This window comes from Ranitomeya variabilis, chromosome 2, assembly GCF_051348905.1.
Source record: "Ranitomeya variabilis isolate aRanVar5 chromosome 2, aRanVar5.hap1, whole genome shotgun sequence".
Taxonomy (NCBI): domain Eukaryota; kingdom Metazoa; phylum Chordata; class Amphibia; order Anura; family Dendrobatidae; genus Ranitomeya; species Ranitomeya variabilis.
In genome coordinates this window covers 250,966,302-250,978,481 of record NC_135233.1, presented here as the reverse complement: position 1 = coordinate 250,978,481, position 12,180 = coordinate 250,966,302, and the positions used below count along the sequence as shown (strand labels likewise).

The following is a 12,180-nucleotide window of genomic DNA, read 5'->3' as shown; positions in this document are numbered from 1 at the left end:
AATCTAAATGGACCTGATTATTCATATTCTCTTTCCAGTTAATATTATTGACATCTGAATACACACACATTTATTTCTCAGATATCATTTCAGTCGCCTTTTAACAGCTTCATCCACTGTACATTCCTGAAATAGTCTGCCCTGGGGGTGGTTAACCCTTGAGCTTTCAGGTCCACCTGCCCCACCATTTCATTGAGGCTATGTTCCCATGATGAGCTTTTGTCGCGTTTTTGATGCTGCAGGTCTTATAGTTCCAGCAAAGTGGATGGGATTTCCAGAAATCTCATGCCTTCTGTGCTTCTTATATAGGCGTCATAAACTGACCTGTGGTGTGTTTGTCAAATCAGCAGCATGTCTTGTGGGAACGATGAGTTCTATGTGTAGATTTTTGCCATAGACTTACATTAGATACGGAAAATCCACAGATAAAAAACGCATGTAATCCGCACCTATGTATATCAATAAAGAATGACACACAAAACGGAGACAAACCCTGCAGCAGCAAAAACACAATAAAAAAGCATGTTAAAAAAAACGCAAATAACGTCATTTAAATAATAGGTGCAGAAATTCTGCAACATCAAAAACTCACCAAAAGCTCATCATGGGAACACAATCTAGCATTATACTCACAGCCCTGACCTCACTATCATCTCTGCCCCCCACAAGCTCAGCACACTCCAGAAATGCCATGTGCTACTGAAAATCCCTGCTTTTTCAATTATGAAAGCAAACAAACCCCTTTAACAAACCCCTCTTAATATACCTCCATATTGGCATTAACCCTTCAGTTTGCTGGTCACTGACCTGCTACTCTAAATGCCTATAGACCCCTGGTCTCCGAATTGGTCATTAACTGCAAAATAACAGCCGCACATACAATTGCATTCACTGGTTAGCCACCTCCAATAGTGGGTCCTTGGCTACAATGTCAATGGTCCAAACCTCAGCTCTTTATCTGGAGTTATAAAGCTCTCTAAAAAGCCCACTGGGGGAGGGGAGATTACTACATCAAATACCCCCCCACCTCCTCCATCCAAGCCGGGCCTACTCTATACAGGCATCAATCCATCCCTGCATTTTCTGTGTGGCTGCACAAGGTGAATGAAGCCTTTGAAAAGTTGGTAAAAAGGGGGAGAGGACAGAATAGTGCTGTAGGGCTGTGCCTTTAACCCCATCCCTACCAGGAAGGCAAAATGACTTGTTGCTTTAAGAAGCCATGACAGAAGGGTGTGTGTGTGTTTACTTGGAAGGTACCTCGTCATCTCTTACATGACATAAGTCCCTGTGACTATACTTCACACGCGCTGCCAGAGATGCTGAGCACAGCACGGAAGTACAATTATATCCAGCACTGGTGGGGTTAAACGTCCTGTCATTGGGATCTGTACAGGATCAGTAATGTAATGTATGTACACAGCGAATGCACCAGCAGAATAGTGAGTGCAGCTCTGGGGTATAATACAGGATGTAACTCAGGATCAGTAATGTAATGTATGTACACAGCGAATGCACCAGCAGAATAGTGAGTGCAGCTCTGGAGTATAATACAGGATGTAACTCAGGATCAGTAATGTAATGTATGTACACAGGGACTGCACCAGAATAGTGAGCGCAGCTCTGGAGAATAATACAGGATGTAACTCAGGATCAGTACAGGATAAGTAATGTAATGTATGTACACAGTGACTGCACCAGCAGAATAGTGAGTGCAGCTCTGGAGTATAATACAGGATGTAACTCAGGATCAGTACAGGATCAGTAATGTATGTACACAGCGACTGCACCAACAGAATAGTGAGTGCAGCTCTGGAGTATAATACAGGATGTAACTCAGGATCAGTACAGGATCAGTAATGTAATGTATGTACACAGTGACTGCACCAGCAGAATAATGAGTGCAGCTCTGGAGTACAATACAGGATGTAACTCAGGATCAGTAATGTAAGTACACAGCGACTGCACCAGCAGAATAGTGAATACAGCTCTGGAGTATAATACAGGATGTAACTCAGGATCAGTAATGTAATGTATGTACACAGCGAATGCACCAGCAGAATAGGGAGTGCAGCTCTGGGGTATAATACAGGATGTAACTCAGGATCAGGACAGGATAAGTAATGTGATGTATGTACACAGTGACTGCACCAGCAGAATAGTGAGTGCAGCTCTGGAGTATAATACAGGATGTAACTCAGGATCAGTACAGGATGAGTAATGTGATGTATGTACACAGTGACTGCACCAGCAGAATAGTGAGTGCAGCTCTGGAGTATAATACAGGATGTAACTCAGGATCAGGACAGGATAAGTAATGTAATGTATGTACACAGTGACTGCACCAGCAGAATAGTGAGTGCAGCTCTGGAGTATAATACAGGATGTAACTCAGGATCAGTAATGTAAGTCCACAGCGACTGCACCAGCAGAATAGTGAATGCAGCTCTGGAGTATAATACAGGATGTAACTCAGGATCAGGACAGGATAAGTAATGTAATGTATGTACACAGTGACTGCACCAGCAGAATAGTGAGTCAGCTCTGGGGTATAATACAGGATGTAACTCAGGATCTGTACAGGATCAGTAATGTAATGTACAGTATGTACACAGTGACTGCACCAGCAGAATAGAGAGTGCAGCTCTGGGGTATAATACAGGATGTAACTCCGGATCAGTACAGGATCAGTAATGTATGTACAGTGACTGCATCAGCAGAATAGGGAGAGCAGCTCAGAATTGTGAGGTACTGAGACAGTATGTACAAGGTATGAATGAAGGATCAGGTACAGTGCAATGTGTCAAACTACCGGACCACTGTTAGTGTTTAGGGTTTCCTAATCATTCGTGTATATATACTGAAAACAGAAAGTATTCAGACCCCTTTAAAATTTTCACTCTGTTTCATTGCAGCCATTTGGTACATTCAAAAAAGTTCATTTTTTTCTCATTAATGTACACTCTACATCCCATCTTGACTGAAAATAAACAGAAATCTAATTTTTGCAAATGTAATAAAAAAGAAAAACTGAAATATCACATGGTCATAAGTATTCAGACCCTTTGCTCAGACACTGATATTTAAGTCACATGCTGTCCATTTCCATGTGATCCTCCTTGAGATGGTTCTACTCCTTCATTGGAGGCCAGCTGTGTTCAATTAAACTGATAGGACTTGATTTGGAAAGGCACACACCTGTCTATGTAAGACCTTACAACTCACAGTGCACGTCAGACCAAACGAGACTCATGAGGTCAAAGGAACTGGCCAAGAGCTCAGAGACAGAATTGTGGCAAGGCACAGATCTGGCCAAGGTTACAACGGAATTTCTGCAATACTCAAAGTTCCTAAGAGCACAGTGGCCTCCATAATCCTTAAATGGAATAAGTTTGGGACCACCAGAAGTCTTCCTAGACCTGGCCGTCTAGCCAAACTGAGCAATCGTGGGAAAAGAGCCTTGGTGAGAGAGGTAAAGAAGAATCCCAAGATCACGGTGGCTGAGCTCCAGAGATGCAGTAGGGAGATAGGAAAAAGTTCCATTAAGTCAACTATCACAGCAGCCCTTCACCAGTCGGGCCTTTATGGCAGAGTGGCCCGACGGAAGCCTCTCCTCAGTGCAAGAAATATGAAAGCCCGCAAAGAGTTTGCTAAAAAACACATGAAGGTCTCCCAGACTATGATAAATAAGATTCTCTGGTCTGATGAGATTAAGATAGACCTTTTTGGTGAAAATTCTAAGCGGTATGTGTGGAGAAAACCAGGCACTGCTCATCACCTGCCCAATACAATCCCAACAGTGAAACATGGTGGTGGCAGCATCACGCTATGGGGGTGTTTTTCAGCTGCAGGGACAGGACGACTGGTTGTCATTGAAGGAAACATGAATGCGGCCAAGTACACAGAGAGATCCTGGATGAAAACCTCTTCCAGAGTGCTCTGGATCTCAGACTTAGCTGAATGTTCACCTTCCAACAAGACAATGACTATAAGCACACAGCTAAAATAACAAAGGTTAAAAGACTGACCGCGCTCAAGGGGAGAATATCACAGAGCAAACTAAGGGGGTCCAATGAACAAAGAATATATAAAGACTGGTAGCTGTCCAATAAGGCTGTGTGCACACACGTTCAGGATTTCTCGCGGTTTTTTACTATAAAAACACGATAAAACCGTGGAAAAAACGCAAGAGTGCCCGAGTCCACAGATGGGGGTTGTGCTCACAGCCCAACACGGTGCAGGACATTTGGCATTTGCCACAGAACACCAGGATTGGCAAATTTGCTGTGCTCTTCACAGATGAAAGCAGGTTCACACTGAGCACATGTGACAGACGTGACAGAGTCTGGAGATACCGTGGAGAGTGATCTGCTGCCTGCAACATCCTTCAGCATGACCGGTTTGGCAGTGGGTCAGTAATTGTGTGAGGTGGCATTTCTTTGGAGAGCCGCACACCCCTCCATGTGCTCGCCAGAGGTAGCCTGACTGCCATTAGGTACCGAGATGAGATCCTCAGACCATATGCTGGTGCGGTTGGCCCTGGGTTCCTCTTAATGCAGGACAATGCCAGACCTCATGTGGCTGGAGTGTGTCAGCAGTTCCTGCAAGATGAAGGCATTGAGGCTATGGACTGGCCCGCCCGTTCACCAGACCTGAATCCGATTGAACACATCTGGGACATCATGTCTCGCTCCATTCACCAACGTCACGTTGCACCACAGACTGTCCAGGAGTCGGCGGATGCTTTAATCCAGGTCTGGGAGGAGATCCCTCAGGAGACAATCCACCGCCTCATCAGGAGCATGCCCAGGCATTGTAGGGAGATCATACAGGCACGTGGAGGACACACACACTACTGAGCATCATTTCCTTGTCTTGAGGCAAGACTCTGTATTTTGAATATTTTGCTCTCCGGTAGGAGACAGAGTTGGCACGTGGAATCTAGAACCAACCCCAGGAAGAACTGAACTTTCTCTGGTGTTAATCTCGACTTGATGACATTTTCCAACCTAATACTGCTAGGGTCGTAGTCACCTCCTCTATTTGTGCAAGACAGTGATCCACCGACCTCCCTATTATAAGGAAGTCATCTAGGTACGGGACAACGACTATGTCTCGGGAACGGAGGAAGGACATGACCTCTGACATTAATTTGGTGAATATTCTTGGTGCTATCAATAGACCAAACGGGAGGGCAGCATACTGGTAGTGTTTGAGTTGCCCTTGGACAAACACTGCTACCCTCAGAAATTTTTGATAGTCCCGATGGATTGGGACATGATAGTAAGCGTCCTTTAAGTCTATAGCTGCCATGAAGCAGTTCGGGAACAGCATTTTTATCGCTGAGTTTACCGACTCCATTTTGAAGGAGTAATTAATCACTGACCGATTGAGTTTCCTCAAGTTGACAATAGTCCTTAGCGAGCCATCTGGTTTCTGTATCAAAAAGAGAGGGGAATAAAAACCTTTTCCTTCCTCTTCCCTTGGAACTTCTACTAGAACCCGTTTTAGTACTAGCCCCAATACCTCTGTTTCCAGAGCTAGCTGATCCTCTGGGAATTTTCTGTGGGGTGTCAACACAAAAGTCTGTCGAGGTGGATAAATAAAGTCTATTTTTAGGCCATCCTTGACGACACTCAATGCCCAATGACTGGGGGAAATACTTATCCAGGCGGGGAAAAATAAAGAGAGCCTTCCCCTTACCTCTGGCTTGGCGTCATTGGGAGGGCTTTTTTGCTGATGTGGAGGGTCCCTTAAACATGTACCCAGATCCTTTTCTATCTCTATAGTCCCAGTTCCAGTTCCTTCTATCTCCCGGGGGGGGGGGGGGGGGGGGGGGAGCCTCTATTACATTTTCCTCTCCGAAAATAAGGCCTTCTGGTATCCACCGGGAAGCGAGGAAAACCTTTTTTCTTGGCGCCTGCTTTTTCTAAAATGTCCTCCAGCTTCTGACCAAAGAGGAATTTGCCATCACACGGGATGGAACAAAGTCTATTTTTTGAGGGCAAGTCACCCGGGCACCCCTTTAACCACAAGGCGCGTCTAGCTGCATTAGACAATCCCGCTACCCTAGCTGCTAGTCTTACAGAGTTTGCTGAAGATTCTGCTATGAAAGCTGCCGCTCCTTGTGCCATTGCCATATTTGCTAGGACCTCTTCTCTTGGCACCTTAGATTTCAATTGATCCTCTATTTGTTGCAGCCAGACAATAAGGGAGCGGGCAACACATGTCCCGGCTATTGCCGGTTTTAGACCCCCTCGTCCGCCTCCCAGGTGTATTTTAAAAATGCATCCATGTCTAATGGGTCTCTTAGGACGCCCGAGTCCTCTAAGGGTAGAGATGACTTTTTAGATGACCTAGCCACCGCACCATCAATCTTAGGGACTTTATCCCACACTTCTGAATCCTGTTCCTCGAAGGGATACCGTCTCTTAGAAGATGAGGGAAGGCTACCAGATTTTTCAGGCTTCTTCCACTCCTTCTCTATAAGGGCTTTTACTTTAGCATTAACTGGGAAAGTACGCTTCCTTTTCTCCTAGAAGCCTAGAAACAGTCTCTAGGCTTTTGCTACTTTTTAAGGACTGATTTTAAAGACCCTTTAACCTCTGCCCTAATCATGGCCCTGAGGCTAGAGGCAAAGCCAGGAGATTCATCCTGAATAGTCTTTTGGATACAGTCCACACAGAGGCTTTTCTGCCACTGGACTGCTAGCAGGACTTTACAGAGGGAACATTCTTTGTTCTTTGACTTGGTACTAGCCTTCCTCGGCGCCTGGCAAGTAAGCAGAAAAATGTAGCCCATTACCACCAATGTGACATTCAAGAAGATCACTCACCACCCGCTGAAAATCAAGGGTACCGGATTTTGATGCTGATCTGGAGTACGGACAATGTCCCTCCTAGAAGCTGAGGAGTCCTGCGACCTTCGGTCAGGGCGCCTGCGCTTCTCCTCTTAGTATGCTGGTGACCAGGCATAGCACCTGGTAAGGCCTCTTGCTGCTGCTGTAGTAATGGCTGCTGTAGTAAAGGCTGCTGTTGTAGCTGCTGCTCGATACAATCCTCCATAATGGAGCTCTATAGATGTGAGCACTTTCACCGTGGACTCACCCACCCACCAGGAAACCGCCAAAAAGATCCTGTAACCCGGCCAGCGTCCGTCCATGGGCGCCGCCATCTTGGATCCGGCGCGCAGCACTGACGTCGACGCCTGCCGCACACCCGGAAGTTAGGTCCAGAGCCGAAGGCGGCCAGCAGAGGGGGGAGAGCGCGGCGTGGCAGCTGCAGAAGAGCTTCAGGACCCCGGACTGCGCTGAACCGACGCCCGCACGTGCGCGAAGGCCCCAGGACCTGCGAATGGCGCTTCCACAGCCTGTAGGCCGGCATACAGGCTCTCTGCCTGTTCTTCCAGTGCTGGGACAGGAGTGGGTGAGTCTCCAAAACCGCCTTGATTTCAGCACTAGGGCTCCCATCAGGACAGGAAACCCAACTGAAGCGAGGGAGAGGTACTGCCTTTTTATTTCAGTAGGTTTCCTGTCCTGGCTGGGGGGATCCCTCTCTCAGGTGTGCTGTCATGGGGGACGGGAACATTTTTTTACTTTGCCTACTTTTTTTTGTGTGTTTTTCGGTTAAAACATGGTAAAGACAAACCCAAATTTATCACCAGATGTCAGGAAGCTTATTATTCTGTGAGTGAAGTCAGGCAAAAGCCAAAAAGAGGTAGCTACAGGATTCAATTGCTCTCAAGAGTCAAGTGTCACATACAATAAAGAAAAAAAGTTATAGAACAGTTGACAAACCTAGAAGTGAACGACCACAGAAAACTTCCTCCAAAGTGGTACACATTTTTATGAAAAAGTCAGTATCTGATGTCCATAAAAGTGCTGTACAGATTTTGCACAAAATGAACGAAGAGTATGGGGTCAAAGTGAGTCATCAAACTGTGGTGCTACAACTAAGAGCATTAGGGTTGAATGCACGAGTTAGGCTAGTTTCACACTAGCGTCGGGAACAACCCGTCGCTGTGCGTCGGGCCGAGGTTCCCGACGCTAGCGCTGTCTCCGCTGCACAACGGGGGCAGCGGATGCATTCTTCCCACGCATCCGCTGCCCCATTGTGAGGTGCGGGGAAGTGCGGGGAGGTGGGGGCGGAGTTCCGGCCGCGCATGCGCGGTCGGAAAAAGCGGACCGTCGGGAGCAAAAAACGTTACATGTAACGTTTTTTTCTCCCGACGGTCCGCTACCACACGCCCAAGCGTCGCAAAACGGACGCGACGTTTTGCAATGCGTCGCTAATGTTAGTCTATGACGAAAAAACGTATCCAGCAAGAACTTTTGCTGGATGCGTATTTTCGGCAAAACGACGCATTTGCGACGTATTGCAGTTAACGCTAGTGTGAAAGTAGCCTTACAGTCAAGAACCCTTTCATCTCTGCAAAGAACCGGAAGGTCCAACTTGAGTTTGCCAAAGAACACAGCCAATGGAAAGAGGCAGATTGGTCTAAGGTATTGTGGTCAGATGAATCCAGGTTCAATCTGTTTGGTAGTGATGGCAAGCACTATATACACCGCCCAATTGGAGAACATAATGATGTAAGGCAGAGGTGTCAAACTGCATTCCTCGAGGGCCGCAAACCATGAGTGTTTTCAAGATTTCCTTAGCATTCCACAAGGTGCTGGAATCATTCTGTGCAGGTGATTAAATTATCACCTGTGCAATACAAGGAAATCCTGAAAACATGACCTGTTTGCGGCCCTCGAGGAATACAGTTTGACACCTCTGATGTAAGGTACCAAACACCTACAGTGAAACATGGTGGTGGCAATGTCATGATTTGGGGCTACTTTTCTGCATCTGCCATTGACCCTCTTGCACAAAATTGATGGATATCTGGATGCTACCATGTACAAGGATATACTGGAGAATGCAGTGCTGCCACATGGTAAAACCAAAATAGGCAAGGACTGGAAATTCCTAAAAGACAATCCTAAGCACACATCCAATTTAGTAAAAAATTGGTTAGCAAAGAAAAATGTTCACCTGTTGCAATGGCCAAGCCAATCACCTGATTTAATCCCTATAGCGCACCTGTGGGTTGAGTTATTTCGGCGAGTTGGGGCCCATACCAATAGCAATAAAAGATGAGTTCTTAGCAGATTTGCAAATGGAAAGGAACAAGATCCCCAGGATGTCTTGAATACCCCAATGGCTTCAATGCCACATTGGTATGTTGCAGTAATTAAAGCAAGAAGTTATGGTAGAAAATACAGTACTAAGTCATGGCATTGTAAATAATGAATTAATGATCAATAAATAGTATATGCAAAACTTTTGGCAGCCAGTTTTCTTTAATTAAATGACCGTATCTATATTCTAAAGCACTATGGTTAAAATTAAGGTATTGCATGACGACTTCATGCACTTTCAACTCATCACCAGGAAAATGGTATTACAATAATAAGACGGAAGGAATAACTTCTTTATTAAAAAAAAAAAAAAAAAAGCTAAATTTTGTCACCACTGTATATATTTCTTTATGTGGCATAATTGATTCCATGGTGAAGTACATGAGAAAGGGTTACAGACATAATACAGATCTGACTTGAAGGAAAAACTAACAATGACAGACTAGTACAGAGGAGAGAGGACCCTGCCCTTGTGGGATTACATTCTACCGGATGATGGAGAAGGAGACAGTAGGTTGGGGGTTGCAGTAGCTCTAGTGGTGTTGAGGTGGCAGCGTGGTCATTGCAGGCTGCAAGCTTTATTGAAGAGACAGGTTTTCAGGTTCCATCTGAAGGATCCGAATTTGGTGGATCGGACATGTAGAGTTACAGAATCCAAGAGAATGGAGGATATTCGGGAGAAATATTGGAGGTGATTGGGTGAGGAACGAAAAAGTGTGGAGGAGAGAAGGGGGTCTTGGTAAGACCGGAGACTGTATGAGGGAAGAGATCGGGAGATTAGTTCGGAGATGTACAGAGTAGACAGGTTATGGATGGCTTTGAAGGTCAGTGCTAGTAGTCTGAATTGGGTAAGTGGGGAATTGGGAGGCAATGAAGGGATTTGCAGAGGGTAGAAGCGGAGGAGTATCTAGGAGAGAGATTAATTCGTTGGGCAGCAAAGTTAACGATGGACTGTAGAGGTGCGAGAGTGTTAGTAGGTAGGCTACAGAGGAGGATGTTGCAGTAGTCATGTGGGAGATGATTAGGACATGCACAAGCATTTTAGTAAATTGATGGTTGAGGAAAGGACGGATTCTGGAAATATTTTTAAGTTGGAGGCGACAGGAGGTGGCAAGAGCTTGGATGTGCGGTTTGAAGGACAGGCAAAGTCAAGGGTTACTGCAAGACAGAGGATTTCCGGTACAGGGGAAAGTGTGATGTCATTCATTGTGATAGATTGAAACAACCAATCCCATATGAAATAATATGTAGGACAAAGAAGAGATCCCAACCGTTATATAAAAAGATCAATTTTATTAATTACGCCACAAAAGCAATACAATACAATAAAAACAATAATAAAAAGCAAAATGCCGTCTAGGGGACGCCAGAACACATCATAATCCAAATTTCAAACTCCAAAAAAGGGGGTCATGGAGAATACAAATAGTTACTGTATATAACCTCTGCTGTATGCATAATATAAAGTATCAAGACATGTTCTGACGTGGTGGGTGCCACAAAAGAAACTAAGTGAAAAGAGAATGTGAATAAAACCAAATATTTATTTTAAATGATTAAAAAAAATTTTTTCTAAAATATAACAATCATAAAAGACAGACAATGGGGGAACGGAAACCTCCAAATACCAGGGGAGACTTGTGGAGCACAGTACCAAAAACAATACAGTGAGCTAAAAAAATATTACAATACAGATCTTATGTGTCATTAATGCCATGTAGCTCAGAGAAATGTACCAAGTGGTATACAATGCACAGAACTATATTTGTGAAAAAGGAGGTGCTATATGTATCCCTAGTAGCAGTGCAGAAGCAGATGTACCTAGATATGCAATGTTATGCTAAAAGATACCTAGGAGAGTGCTGAAAGCGCTTGTACTACATATCTCTGAGCCACGCCCCTTGAGGAAGCTACTTGCGAAACGGCGCTTGTCGGGCGAGGGCAACTTGGACAGCACTCCTACCACAACGCACAGTTTCTGGATTAACACTGCATGTGCAGGTAAAAACCATTCCTTTTCTGGTCTCTATATATCCACTTTTTGCAGAATCAGAGATATGCAGTACAAGCGCTTTCAGCACTCTCCTAGGTATCTTTTAGCATCACATTGCATATCTAGGTACATCTGCCTCTGCACTGCTACTAAAGGCTTTTTGGTCCCTACCGCCATCCGTACTGCACTTTTAGTCACGTGAGCAGTCAAGTTACTCACCCCGGCACGCAGGTCCTTTCCCAGCGCCGCTTTCACTTTGCGCACCTAGGAGGACGCCGGCCTGCCTGCATGAGTGCACGTCGCTGCATGTGCTAGCTAAGCGTCACGCTGCCACCGGCCGGGGCAGCTGCCGCATGTGAGCAGAACTCTTGATTACAGCCTTCAGTATAACACTATCAGCCGATACTTGGGACTACAGTCTTCAGTCAAGCAGCTCCTTCACTGACATGACCTTCTCTTCTGGGTAAGAACTCCAATGATATTTAGAATATTTTGCAGCTGCTTATATCCAGTACTAGGCCAAATACCATTCACCCAGACGGGGGTTATGTGTCTATAAGACATGAGCATACTGTTTTGGCAATTTATATACCGACTGATTTATTTTACACATTGTGGAACAATTTCTCCTTTTCAGGGTTTTTATTAGCGCGAATATGGATATTTTTTAATATCTATCTTAGATTGACTCTATCCATTTTACCCTGACCCCCAGCCACATCCTTGGCCGGTGTTAGAGGGTTCCTCGTGCGTATGTCCCTTGTCGCCTCCACGACCACACCTTCCCAATTCCTCCAGGCTTTCTTTTTATATGTGCGTTTTTCATACCTGCGTCTCTGCATGGGACACTGGAACTGAGCTGTCCTGAACTTACCAGGGGACATTTCCAGCTCGCGGTTCAGTGGGGTCTCCATGACCTCTCCTGCCACAACATCTAGGGGGAACCTATCAGGGTTACACTCTGTTCCTAGGTTGGGGACCCCGATGGCAGGTATCCCTGACTCAGGAT

At 45.4% G+C, this 12,180-nt stretch overlaps 1 long non-coding RNA gene across 1 annotated transcript in view; it reads right to left on the bottom strand.

Annotated features, from left to right (window-relative positions):
• The window catches only part of LOC143805354 (uncharacterized), a 95,431-nt gene that overhangs the window by 72,007 nt on the left and 11,244 nt on the right, over nucleotides 1-12,180 (bottom strand). The window lies entirely within an intron of this gene.